Below are 11286 nucleotides of genomic sequence, written 5' to 3' on the forward strand. Positions count from 1 at the left end.
GCATCAAAGAAGTGTAGGACTGGAAGGGACCTCAAGATGTCATCAGTCCAGTCCCCAGCACTCAAGGCAGGACTAAATAATAACTAGACCATTCCTGACAGGTGTTTGTCTAACCTGTTCTTAAAAACCTCGAGTGATGGAGATTCCACAGCCTTCCTAGACAATTTGATCCAGTGCTTAACTAACCTGACAGTTAGAAAGTTTTTCCTAATGTCCAACCTAAACTGCCCTTGCTGCTATCTAAGCCCAAGGCTTCTTGTTCTATCCTCAGTGCAGGGCCGGCTCCAGGCACCAGCTTGTCAAGCAGGTGCTTGGGGCGGCCGCTCCGGAGAAGGGCGGCATGTCCAGGTTTTCGGCGGCAATTCGGCGGACGGTCCCTCACTCTGCCTGGGAGCGAAGGACCTCACGCTGAATTGCCACCGCAGATCGCAATCGCAATCGTGACTTTTTTTGTTTTGTTTTGTTTTATTTTGTTTTGGCTGCTTGGGGTGGCCCAAACCCTGGAGCCAGCCCTGCCTCAGTGGTTAACAAGAACAATTTTGGAGCCTCAGGTGGAAGGGGGGAGCTTTAAATCTCAGAGCCCTTTAAATCGCTGCCGCTATCCCAGGGCTCCGGCTGTGATTTAAAAGGGCCCAGGGCTCCAGCTGCGGTAGCAGCGGCCAGGAGCCCCGGGCCCTTTAAATCACCACTGGAGCCCCATGGTAGCACTAGCTGCAGCGGCAGCCGGGAGCCCCGGGACTCTGGCGGCGATTTAAAGGGCCCAGGGCTCCCGGCCACCACCGCTACCCCAGGGCTCTGGCAGCGGGGCTTTGATGGCGATTTAAAGGCCCAGGGGCTCCAGACGCTGCTGGGAGCCCAGGGCCCTTTTAAATTGCCCACCTGGGGAAACTGCCCCCTGCCGGTATGGTTGGCTGTGTACTGGCTCTTGCCAGTATGCCATACCAGCTTATTTTCACCTCTGCTTGTAATCCACTATAACTCCAGATTCCTTTCCGCAGTACTCTTTCCTAGGCAGTTATTTCCCATTTTGCATGTGTACAACTGGTTGTTCCTTCCTAAGTGGAATACTCTGCAATTGTCCTTGTTGAACTGAGAAGCCCTGTCAGATAGATTTTGCTGCTACTCTGAAAAGAAGCAGCGTGACCCACAATTAACACATGTTGCTGACTGCAGTATATACTCTACTGGGTGGTTAGAGATGACCCCTAACCAGCAAATTATGCCCCATTTGGTATAAGATGAGCAGGCCAGTACAACAGCTGGGCACTCTTCCGAGTACTCTCTGGAACACTGGGGAAGACCTTCCACTGCTGTTTGTATTGTAATGAAAAAGCTCCCCTACACCATCTTTTCCCCTTCTCCCCCACATCACCTGTGCAGCCTAGGGCAGGATTTTACCCTCAAGCTCTAGAGTGACAAGAAAACTTCTAGCAATGGGATATTTCAGGGGTTCTCACCTTTTCTTATATTGTAGTCTGGAGTGCATTTTAATAAGGAGTTTGTCTCATGGCCCACCTCCCCTTCCATTCTCTGTTTATTGCCTGCCTCTTCCCCTTCCATTCTCAATCACACAGAACAATTTCCCTTCCATTTGCAACTGTGTTGACCATCTCCTTTCCCATAAGTGATCAAATAACATCTCTTTGGTAACTGCAGCAATTACTTACACAGAAAAATAACATTAGGAAAATATAAATGTATTTTAACTTATAATTGAGCAGCTGGAAACAATGAAGGGAGCCCAAACTGTGCTTGCAGCCAACAGCAAGTGCTCCACAGAGCACAGTTTAGGAACTGTTGGAATATTTCCACATGCTAAGGGGCTGCCCTGGAAAAGATTACAATTCCTGACTTTCTAAACAGAGAACAGTACTAGTTGGTGCCAAAGAAAAAAGAAAAATAAGGAAGAAGCACATAGGAAGAAGCTGACTAAATTACATTCATGGCCTAAATCTGAACCAAACAGCTAGGGAACAAGCAAAAGATGTACTGACAATGGAGCCAAAGGGACAGTAAATCAGATCTGGAAAGGCTGGATCATTCTATCATGCTCAAAAAATTGGAATTCTTATCTACTGTACTCAAAAAAGTGTTTGTTTAATTTTGATTTTTAGAAGCATGACATGAATAACTTACATAGGATTCCTATAAACAATAACAAAAAAGTGTTTGGGTTTGTAAATTTACAACTAGTAGAACTGGAACTAAAATGTACTAATACCATCCTACCAGAGACACCTAAATACTACCAGTGATAAAAGCTGGAGACACAAATGAGAGGAGAGACAGTGTATCAGATGCTAAGTACTAGAAATAGCAAAATACCATTCCTATCCAATTAAAAACCTGTCTTATGTCTCTTTTTGGACATAGAACTAACTATGTTATAAAGCATTATATGTCTATGGATGTGAAATTTAGAAGGGTTCTAATTTTCATTCCTTTGTTTAGGCTGACATCAAAATGGTAGCCAAGAACAGAAAAGATGATTTTGCTGAATTACTATTTTCTTCACCTTATCTTTTTTTTTTTTTACAAAAAAGGGATTGGAAAGTACTCAGATCCCATAACAGTAATGTTGACCAGATGTTTTTCACAGATCCTCAGTAAGACAAAAATGCTTTTTAATGGACATATATGCCAGTACTGAGCAACTCATAGCATCTGCAAAATTAAATACATTTTTGTGAGATTTTAACATCAGCTAATCATCAATGGATGAGATCTATAAATGTGTCATCACTCATAATTGCTGCTACACTGCCAGTGATGATGGGTAATATATGCAGGCAATACTGTTCCGCTGATTGTTGCAAGAAGTAAAGGAGAAAGTGATTTCCTACAAGCATCAGTGCTTTCATTCCCCCGATGATAGATTGCCTGCATTTCTTAACAGTATTTGTGTTTACAACAGGGAGTTGGCATCTTAGATCATAAAATGGATCCGAGATATAGCCTTAGCTTTGTTTGGGTTCTTTTAAGAAGCACAGTTTGTCATCCATACAGGTACATACTGAATAGCTGAGGCTACACACTTCAGGATACAGTTTATTTTGAATAGAAGGGCATGGTTCACATCCACACGTTTCTTACTTTTTTTCTGGGGAGACTTGAACTGTCCACACTGGATTCCTGTGGAGCTTTTAAGATCATTATAGATGGACCCATCTACCCCAAACTAGCCACTCACTGTGCCCACAACTGGCTCTGTCCTTCCCACTCCTCCCTACCTGAAAAACCATGGTCCCCTATATGGATATCTTCCACTTCCCCCAGACTGGACCCATCCTCTTGCCATGTAGATTTTATTACAAGGTCTGCATTAGGGGCCATGCTGACTTAGGGGACCTGAGTCTCATGACGTGAAAACCCTCTCACGCCACTTTGGCAGAATAAAGTAAGTGAAATTGCCACCCTCCCCCACCAAGAATATCCCCTGTGCAAAGGCCTGCCCGGGTTGTGTAGAGCCGGTTTCTTGAATGCCTCTGAGCTTTGTTCTATGTCAGGGGTGGCCAAACTGGGGCTTGCAAGCCACATGTGGCTCTTTTACCATTAAAGTGTGGCTCGTGGAGCCCTCCCCATGCCTCCACTCCCTATTCTCCACCTACCAGATGGTGGGGAGGGGGTCCTCGGGACCTCTGTCTTGCAGCGGGGTGGTGGGGTAGGTGCCTCTGCCCAGCAGGGAGGGGGTCTCTGGGCTTCAGCCCTGTGGGGTGCACCTGCCAGGGCTAAGGGCTTCAGCAGGAGCAAGTCTAAAGCCCTGATCCCTGTCAGGCACCTCTCACGGGGCAGGCGCACCCCAGCTCTCGAACTTCTGAAGATTGTTGATGTAGCTTGGAGGGTGAGTAAGTTTGGCCACCCCTGTTCTATGTATTTCCTGCTTCTTGGAGGTTTCAGTTTTCAGCTGCCAACTTCCACGTTCTGCTAAGCAACCTTAATGCTGCAGTAGTGACGTTTTTGGGTAGCAAATTCAATTACTTACATCATAGCTCATTACGTAAAAAGCAATCTAAATAAATAATAAGATATTCTTTTCATTTGAGGTGTTGTATTTTTGAAAAAATTGAACAGTTCAGGAATTCCCAAAGTGCCTATGGCTTTTTTTTTCTTTTCTTTTCTTTTTTTTTTTAATAAATAGTTTTTCAAGTTTTGGGGCTGAAGCCACTTGGTTTCATCAGTTTATAGCAGTCACACACACAAAAAATCAAAACATTTATTTTTGACACTCATAAATGTCAAAGCAAACATACACTGATTGTTCATTTATCATACAGAAGTAGAACAAACATATGATTGGAAGCAGAATGAGTTGCAATAATTTCTGAATATGTTTCATATTTTTACATTCCAGTGTAGTCTGTGTTTTGCAATTTACATTTGCTATGCTAGAGGTGGAATTGATTAAGGTAAATTAGGGGCAAGAAAGGGATTCATATTTCAGATTTTTATCCCATTCTCCCATGTGAAAGCAGAAAATAAATGTCTCCTTGATGCTGATTATTCCCACCACCACTGTCTGCAGTTTCACTGCTTTCCCAATCCAGCTGAGAAAATATTTTACTGTTAAACATCTGGTTAAGGAATGTTAGGAGTCCAGAAAGGTCTGGTGCATCCTCTGAAGTGGACTTATTTAAACAGAGTAACATGGAGTTTTAAACCATTCCAAAGGACTGAAAAATATCTAGCAAAAACTCACCAGAGACCATCCAAGATCTTCTCAGTGTGTTGCCCTGGCACATGTAGATGTAATTGAGACTATGAACATATTATGGGCATAAAAATGCATCTTCTGCAGAAAAACTGTGAGGAAAAATACATCAGAGCTAAGAAGGCTCTGGAAAAAAAAGAGCTGTGGAAAATGTCAAAAGACATATGGCTTTTGTCCAGTTTGCAGTTTTCTTCTTGTAAAGGTTTTGCTGAGAAGCTAATAGGCTAACCATTTCTGCTGTTGCTGGACACAAGAGAGAGAGAACAGAGAAACACCAAATCTTCCAATCACTGCAACTCTAATTGTGCTCAATTTGAAAAAAAAAAGTAATAAAAAATGGGGAATTTGAGAAAATAATGTGCTTGGTATATATGTCATTCATTTGAGTCTTGGGTCCAACCCACCAAAAGCTCACTCACATGATTAGCACCCTAGTCAGCAAGGTACTTAAGCATGTGCTGAACTAGTCTCAGAGGGTCTCTTCACATTGGTAAAGTTAGGCACGTCCTTCAGGACCTGGCTGAGCCTTACCCCTTCTGTGAGTTGTCATGCTGTACCCAACCGGACTGCTCATGTGACTGAGGGTTTTCAGTCTTTCCTCAGACACAGCTCCCATTAAATATGGACTAAGGAAGGATTGCAAGATTTGACCCTTCAAAAGCAATATTAAATTGTGGCACAGAGGAACTATCACAAGGAAAAGGACTGCGGAACTGGAAGATAAGTTGCTCAGACTAAAGCTAAGTCATTGCAATATCTGTTTTCAATCAGTTCATACATTATTTAGAACAAAGTTTGTCTATTCCATGCCTTTTTGAGTGTTTTGTTTTGGTGATTCATTTTTATATAGTAATGGAGAATGTTGAACACTTCACCCCCACACTAGGAAATTCCCCATATTTTGGCAAGACAAGGCCAACTACAGCCCCAGTATGATAACAGTAGTAACTTTTTTGCCTTGGGAGCTGTTAGACTGGGTTAGTTTATAAACTCTATTGGGCAGTGTATTTGTCTTTGGGGTGGTTCATATGGTGTGCTCTTTAGATAATAATTCGGGATGACCCCCATCCCCTGAAAAACCAGATCCAAATTTTGCAGCTCAAACCCAACTATATTAAAGATAATTTCCATTTTTGTTGCTGGAACACACAGGATGTGTTGTTGTTTAACCACTGATGTGACAAAGCATCATAGGGATGGCTAGTAAGTCCATTTCCTGTTTTATTTCTAACTCCAACTCCTGAATCCAATTTTCCCTGGTGAAACCCAGCACTCGGCACATGTGTATACATTTTTTCACTATGCATCATGTTCAATGAATGGACATTCTTCTAGCCCAGTGGATTTACAGCACGATATATGATCTATTGATGAAACATTGCCAGAAACAGCAAAACTCAACAACTGCCACACTGGAATTCCCACCAAGGGAAGCATAGAAAGTGTTAATACTATGAGGATGGGTTATAATCTACTTTTAACATATGTTTTTCCTTTCCTTAAGTAGGTCATTGCCTCAGCTAAATAAATGTCTTTACTGTTTATTACTCTTGTGTATCAGCTCATGGTAGGGTGTACACTGAGCCAGGGCAGGAAGAGGTTAATGGTCTGTCTTAGAGGAAAGGACTTACATTGGCCCTTTCCCACAACACTTGCCAGGACTGACAAGTCTGGAGGAAAGCTGCTGCAGTTACAGCCTCTTACAGCAAACAGCAAGGAGGAACAGGGACTAACCGGCAAGATTAGAGATGCTTCAGAAGGAAAGCAGAGATTTCTCCAGTTTATATTGGTTATATATAGGGTCCTTCCAAATTCATGGCCATGAAAAATGCATCACAGACGGTAAAATCTGGTCTTTTGTGTGGTTTTTACCCTGTACTATACAGATTTCATGGGGGAGACCAGCGTTTCTCAAATTGGAATCCTGACCCAATATGGAGTTGCAGGGGGGTCACACGGTCATTTAGGGGGGTCACGGTATTGCCACCCTTACTTCTGCACTGCCATCAGAGCTGGACGGCCAGAGAGTGATGGCTGTTGGCCGGACACCCGGCTCTGAAGGCAGTGCCCCACCAGCAGCTGTGCAGAAGTAAGGGTGGCAATACCATACCGTTCCACCCTTACTTCTGTGTTGCTGCCATCAGAGCTCAGTGGCTGGAGAGTGGTGGCTGCTGACTGAGGGCCCAGCTCTGCAGGCAGCAGCATAGAAGTAAGGGTAGCAATACCATACCATGCCACTCTTACTTCTGCGCTGCTGATACTGGTGGTGGCTCTGCCTTCAAAGCTGGGATCCTGGCCAGCAGCTGCCTCACTCCAGCTGCCCAGCTCTGACAGCAGCGCCACCACCAGCAGCAGTGCAGAAGTAAGGGTAGCAGTAACACAATCCCACCTACAATAACATTGTGCCTCCCCTACGCGCACACACACACACACACAACTCCTTTTTGGGTCAGGACCCTACAATTACAACACTATGAAATTTCAGATTTAAATAGCTGAAATTATGAAATTTATGATTTTTAAAATCCTATGGCCATGAAATTGACCAACATGGACTGTGAATTTGTTAAGGCCCTAGTTATATAGAAAATACTCAAAGATATACACTCCAACTATATTACCTAATATGTCTTATCTTGTTTTAATATGTATTATCTTGGTGGTACAATAATGGTATCATTGATCTGCAATCATTTATATAGTTTCCTCTTTGTTACTGGACCTTAGAATGTTTTTAGCTCATTCAATAGAAGGTTTTTAAAATTGTCTCTAGGGAATTTTCTCTTGTGAGGAATCTCTAGCACTGTGTATGGCAAATCCCTTCCTTCAGCCAGTTTATTTCATTGTCTGACATTTATTAATATGGAGCCTGATTCTGCGCCAATTTAAGTAATTGGAACCACTGCCACTATCTCAATGAGAGCATACAAGTGCTTAGGTCCAGGCCCAGATACGCAAAGATATTTAGGTACCTAATTCCCATTGGGACATATGTGCCTAAATTCCTTTGAGGATCTGGGCTTTAGTGCTTTGCTCAGCACCTTGCAATATGGAGTCCTTAATGGGTCTGTTTATATATAGTTATAGATATAGATATTTCACGGTGGAGTGGAGGGAGTCTCAGGAGGAATTATTTGCTTATTATTGCCTTCTCAAGAAAATGCTCCATTACACAGGATTCATACAATACATGTTATGAACCGTCTCAGTTTTCATGAGACATTCAATGAACTTCAGTAAACTTTGAGTAAGAAAACATTCTTAAAGGAGGGCAAAAAATGTAAGACAAGAGTAACACCCAGACCTTACAAACAGTTTGCTATACCGTGTTTTTTCAAAGTCTAAAGGAAATGAAAGAAGGTCCTTTTTATTCTGGGAGATTATATTCCTGCTTCTCATGGTCAAATTTGAGATGACTGGCTCTAAGAAAACATCTGAAACTCATCTGAGCTTGTACTGAAAAAAAAATCAGATGGATTCATTTATGCACTAAAGAGCAAGAGAACTACACTCTGGGTAAAGGTTACAGATTTGCATTAGAGTCTGAACTTGAAAATATCAGTTTTCACACTGCAAATATTCCCTTTTGAAAATTAAGGGTTTTTTTCCAATGTATTATTTCAAATCAATTTAGTTCTGGTGAAAGGTGCTAGATTGACAACAGTGAAAACTGAAATTCTCTGTTTATAAGCAGTATGGGAAGCTGGACAGCAACAGTGCCCTAATAGTTCAATGTAAAACTGAGTTGTTTTGACTGATTCTCTGGGGGACACCCTGACTGTCTATTCAGCGCTTGGCTTCTTGGGCTGTGTCTACACTGCCACGTTCAGCGCTAAAAATTTAGTCCATTGCTCTTTCCTATAACTTTCCATTTAATGGAAATTAGTGACAACAGCTTAATGAGGCAAACCCGCTCCACCCTTCAGCAGCTCCCTTGTGAACAAGAGTGTGCGTTTTTGTTGCTGCTACTGTTATTGTTTCCTCACCAGTTGCATCAGTAGTGACAAAATATCCCTGCAGCTTTAATTGGCATCTGTCTTCATTAAAGTCCAGCAATGTAGCACTCAAAAGCAGACCCATCTGTATTAACTAATTTAACACACATGCAAAATACTTTGTGGGAATGTATGAATTCTAGAAATATGGATGATCTTATTCACTTTCATTCTAAGCCTCTATGTTCAGCTGCCTAAACCTTCTGAAGAAATTACTCTTCAGTATGAAAACTCCTATTTTTACAGGTTTCTCTGAGAAGTCAGATTTTGAAAAAGTGAAAGAGAGCTCAGATAACTTAAAAATGATTTCTAATTAAAGTACCCTGGAGCTGCTGTCTTTTGGACTATTGCCTCTAACATGAGAAAACATTATTTTCAAACAAATGAAAATGAGCTATAGAAAAGCTTGGGATAGGCAAGGGAAGAAAACACATTTCTGTGCCCTTTTTAGAGTGTTCACTGCCCAGGTGCCCCTTCTTTTTCTTCATAATAACACAGGACAGAAGACTGGAACTTCTATTGCATGCAACCCTGTTGTATAATCCAGTTCACAAACTTATCGAGCTCCATCTTAAAATTAGTTAGGTTGTTTGCCCCCAGGACTCCTACTGGGAGGCTGTTCCAGAACCTCACTCCTCTGATGGTTAGAAACCTTCCTTTAACTTCCAACCTAAATTATTCATGGCCAGTTTATACCGATTTCTCCTGGTGCCAATGTTATTCTTTAGTTTAAATAGCTCTTCTCCTTCCCTCATGTTTAACCATCTCCCTCCCTGCCAACTCCAATGTATTTATAGAGTGAAATCATATCTCCTCTCAGCCTCCATTTTGCTAGGCTAAATAAGCCAAGCTCTTTCAGGCTGTGTCTAAACTACGAGCTAAAGGTGTGATTACCCTGCTCATGTACACATACTCACACGAACTAGCATGAGTATAAATAACAGTGTAGACACAGTAGCATGGGGTGTGGCAGCAGAGTCATGCCGGATTGAGCCATGCTGAGTACATACCCACTGTCCAGGCAGATTTATATTCATCAGGGCTCAGCCATGCCTCTACTACTGCTACCCATGCTACACTGCTATTTATTTGCTGACTCAATGAGACAGTGTAGTCATAGCATTGGGCTCTGACCAGCTCCACACACTTCTCACGGTTGTAATGATATTTATTTAAAAGTCGTCATATAATATATCATTGGAAAACTAATAACTCTCTTATCGTTACTATTCTTGAATGATGTATGTATGATTAACCTACAAAAATTATACAGATGTGCTGGATACGTGTAACTAAAATGTGTTTAAACCAGGCATGTCAGGGGAAGCTGACGAACAGATTTTTTCAGACAAAGGAAAGGGGCAAGCCCCCTAAGACAAGTGTGTCACCAATCAGGGGGTATGCATTTGTATTGGAGATTTCAGGATGATCATTTTCATTGTAAAAATCATAAGCAGAGGAGAAGCCAACATAGCATCTACATCAGACAGCATGGCATCTACACCCAGCAGAGAAAAGGAACTTTATTTGGGGCTACGCTTCTGAAGAATACATTTCAAAGGATCACTGGACTATAAAGAGAAGGAGAGAAAACGCCTAAGGTATCTTTATCTGAGGAGACAAAGAAACCCAGCGCTTTTGGCTCTGTGTGTTGGATCCTGGCAAAGGACTGGGCAGCATGCTGGAAAAAGGACGGTGGTGAGAAAACAACTTTGAACAAAAGACGCTAGTTTACTTTAGTCTGAGAAGTGTATCTTTACTTTAGTTTGTAAGCATTTCTATCCCAATTCCCTCTACTTGGTATCACTTAAACATCTGTTCTTTGTTAATAAACTTACTCTCGTTTTATTACCCAGCCATCTCAGATCAGTGGTTCACAGTGAAGAGTGAAATCCTCAATCAAATTAACAAGCTGGTGCTGTGTATAGTCTTTTAAAGGAGCAGAGAACTTGATAAGGTTTTGAGTGTTCCAGCAAGAAGGACTGGACACTGCTGGGGAGAGGTTTTCAGGGAAACTTGGGGCTGGAAGGGCTGTTGGTGTCACCCTGCAAGAAACCCTGATGTAAGCCAGGGTGAGGCTATTGTTCTGTGAGCAGGCAGCTAGCCAAATCTCAAAGGCAGAGTTATGGGACAAGTGGGGACACACACCCTTGCTAGTTTGGACTGAACCCCAAAGCATCATACCACTGCCTTGTACAGTTGGAAGGACTGTGTGCACTAGAATTCAGTTGTGTAAACACATTTATTTCTTCCCTCCGTGATGACAGAACCACCCAAGGCAAGTAGCTGATCCAAAAATGAGATCAATTTTGATCACACGCTACTTTGATGACTGGGAATCAGTGCTCTGGGGACATGCCGGGCCACACCTTTTAGCACAGGTTTTCTATGCTAAATTAAAGTTTTCTACTTATGATTTTTTTTAAACTTAGAACAATGTTCTTTCCTCTGTTTCCCACCCCAAAACAAAACTTACAGTTTAAACTCAGGCTGAGAAAAGCACAAACCCAAAAAGTTCTAGAGGCTTTTATGTTTAAAAAAATGTGTCTTACGAGTTATGACCCACATCTCTGTATGTGCACA

The sequence above is a fragment of the Trachemys scripta genome, chromosome 3 (assembly GCF_013100865.1).
Source record: "Trachemys scripta elegans isolate TJP31775 chromosome 3, CAS_Tse_1.0, whole genome shotgun sequence".
NCBI classification, from domain to species: domain Eukaryota; kingdom Metazoa; phylum Chordata; order Testudines; family Emydidae; genus Trachemys; species Trachemys scripta.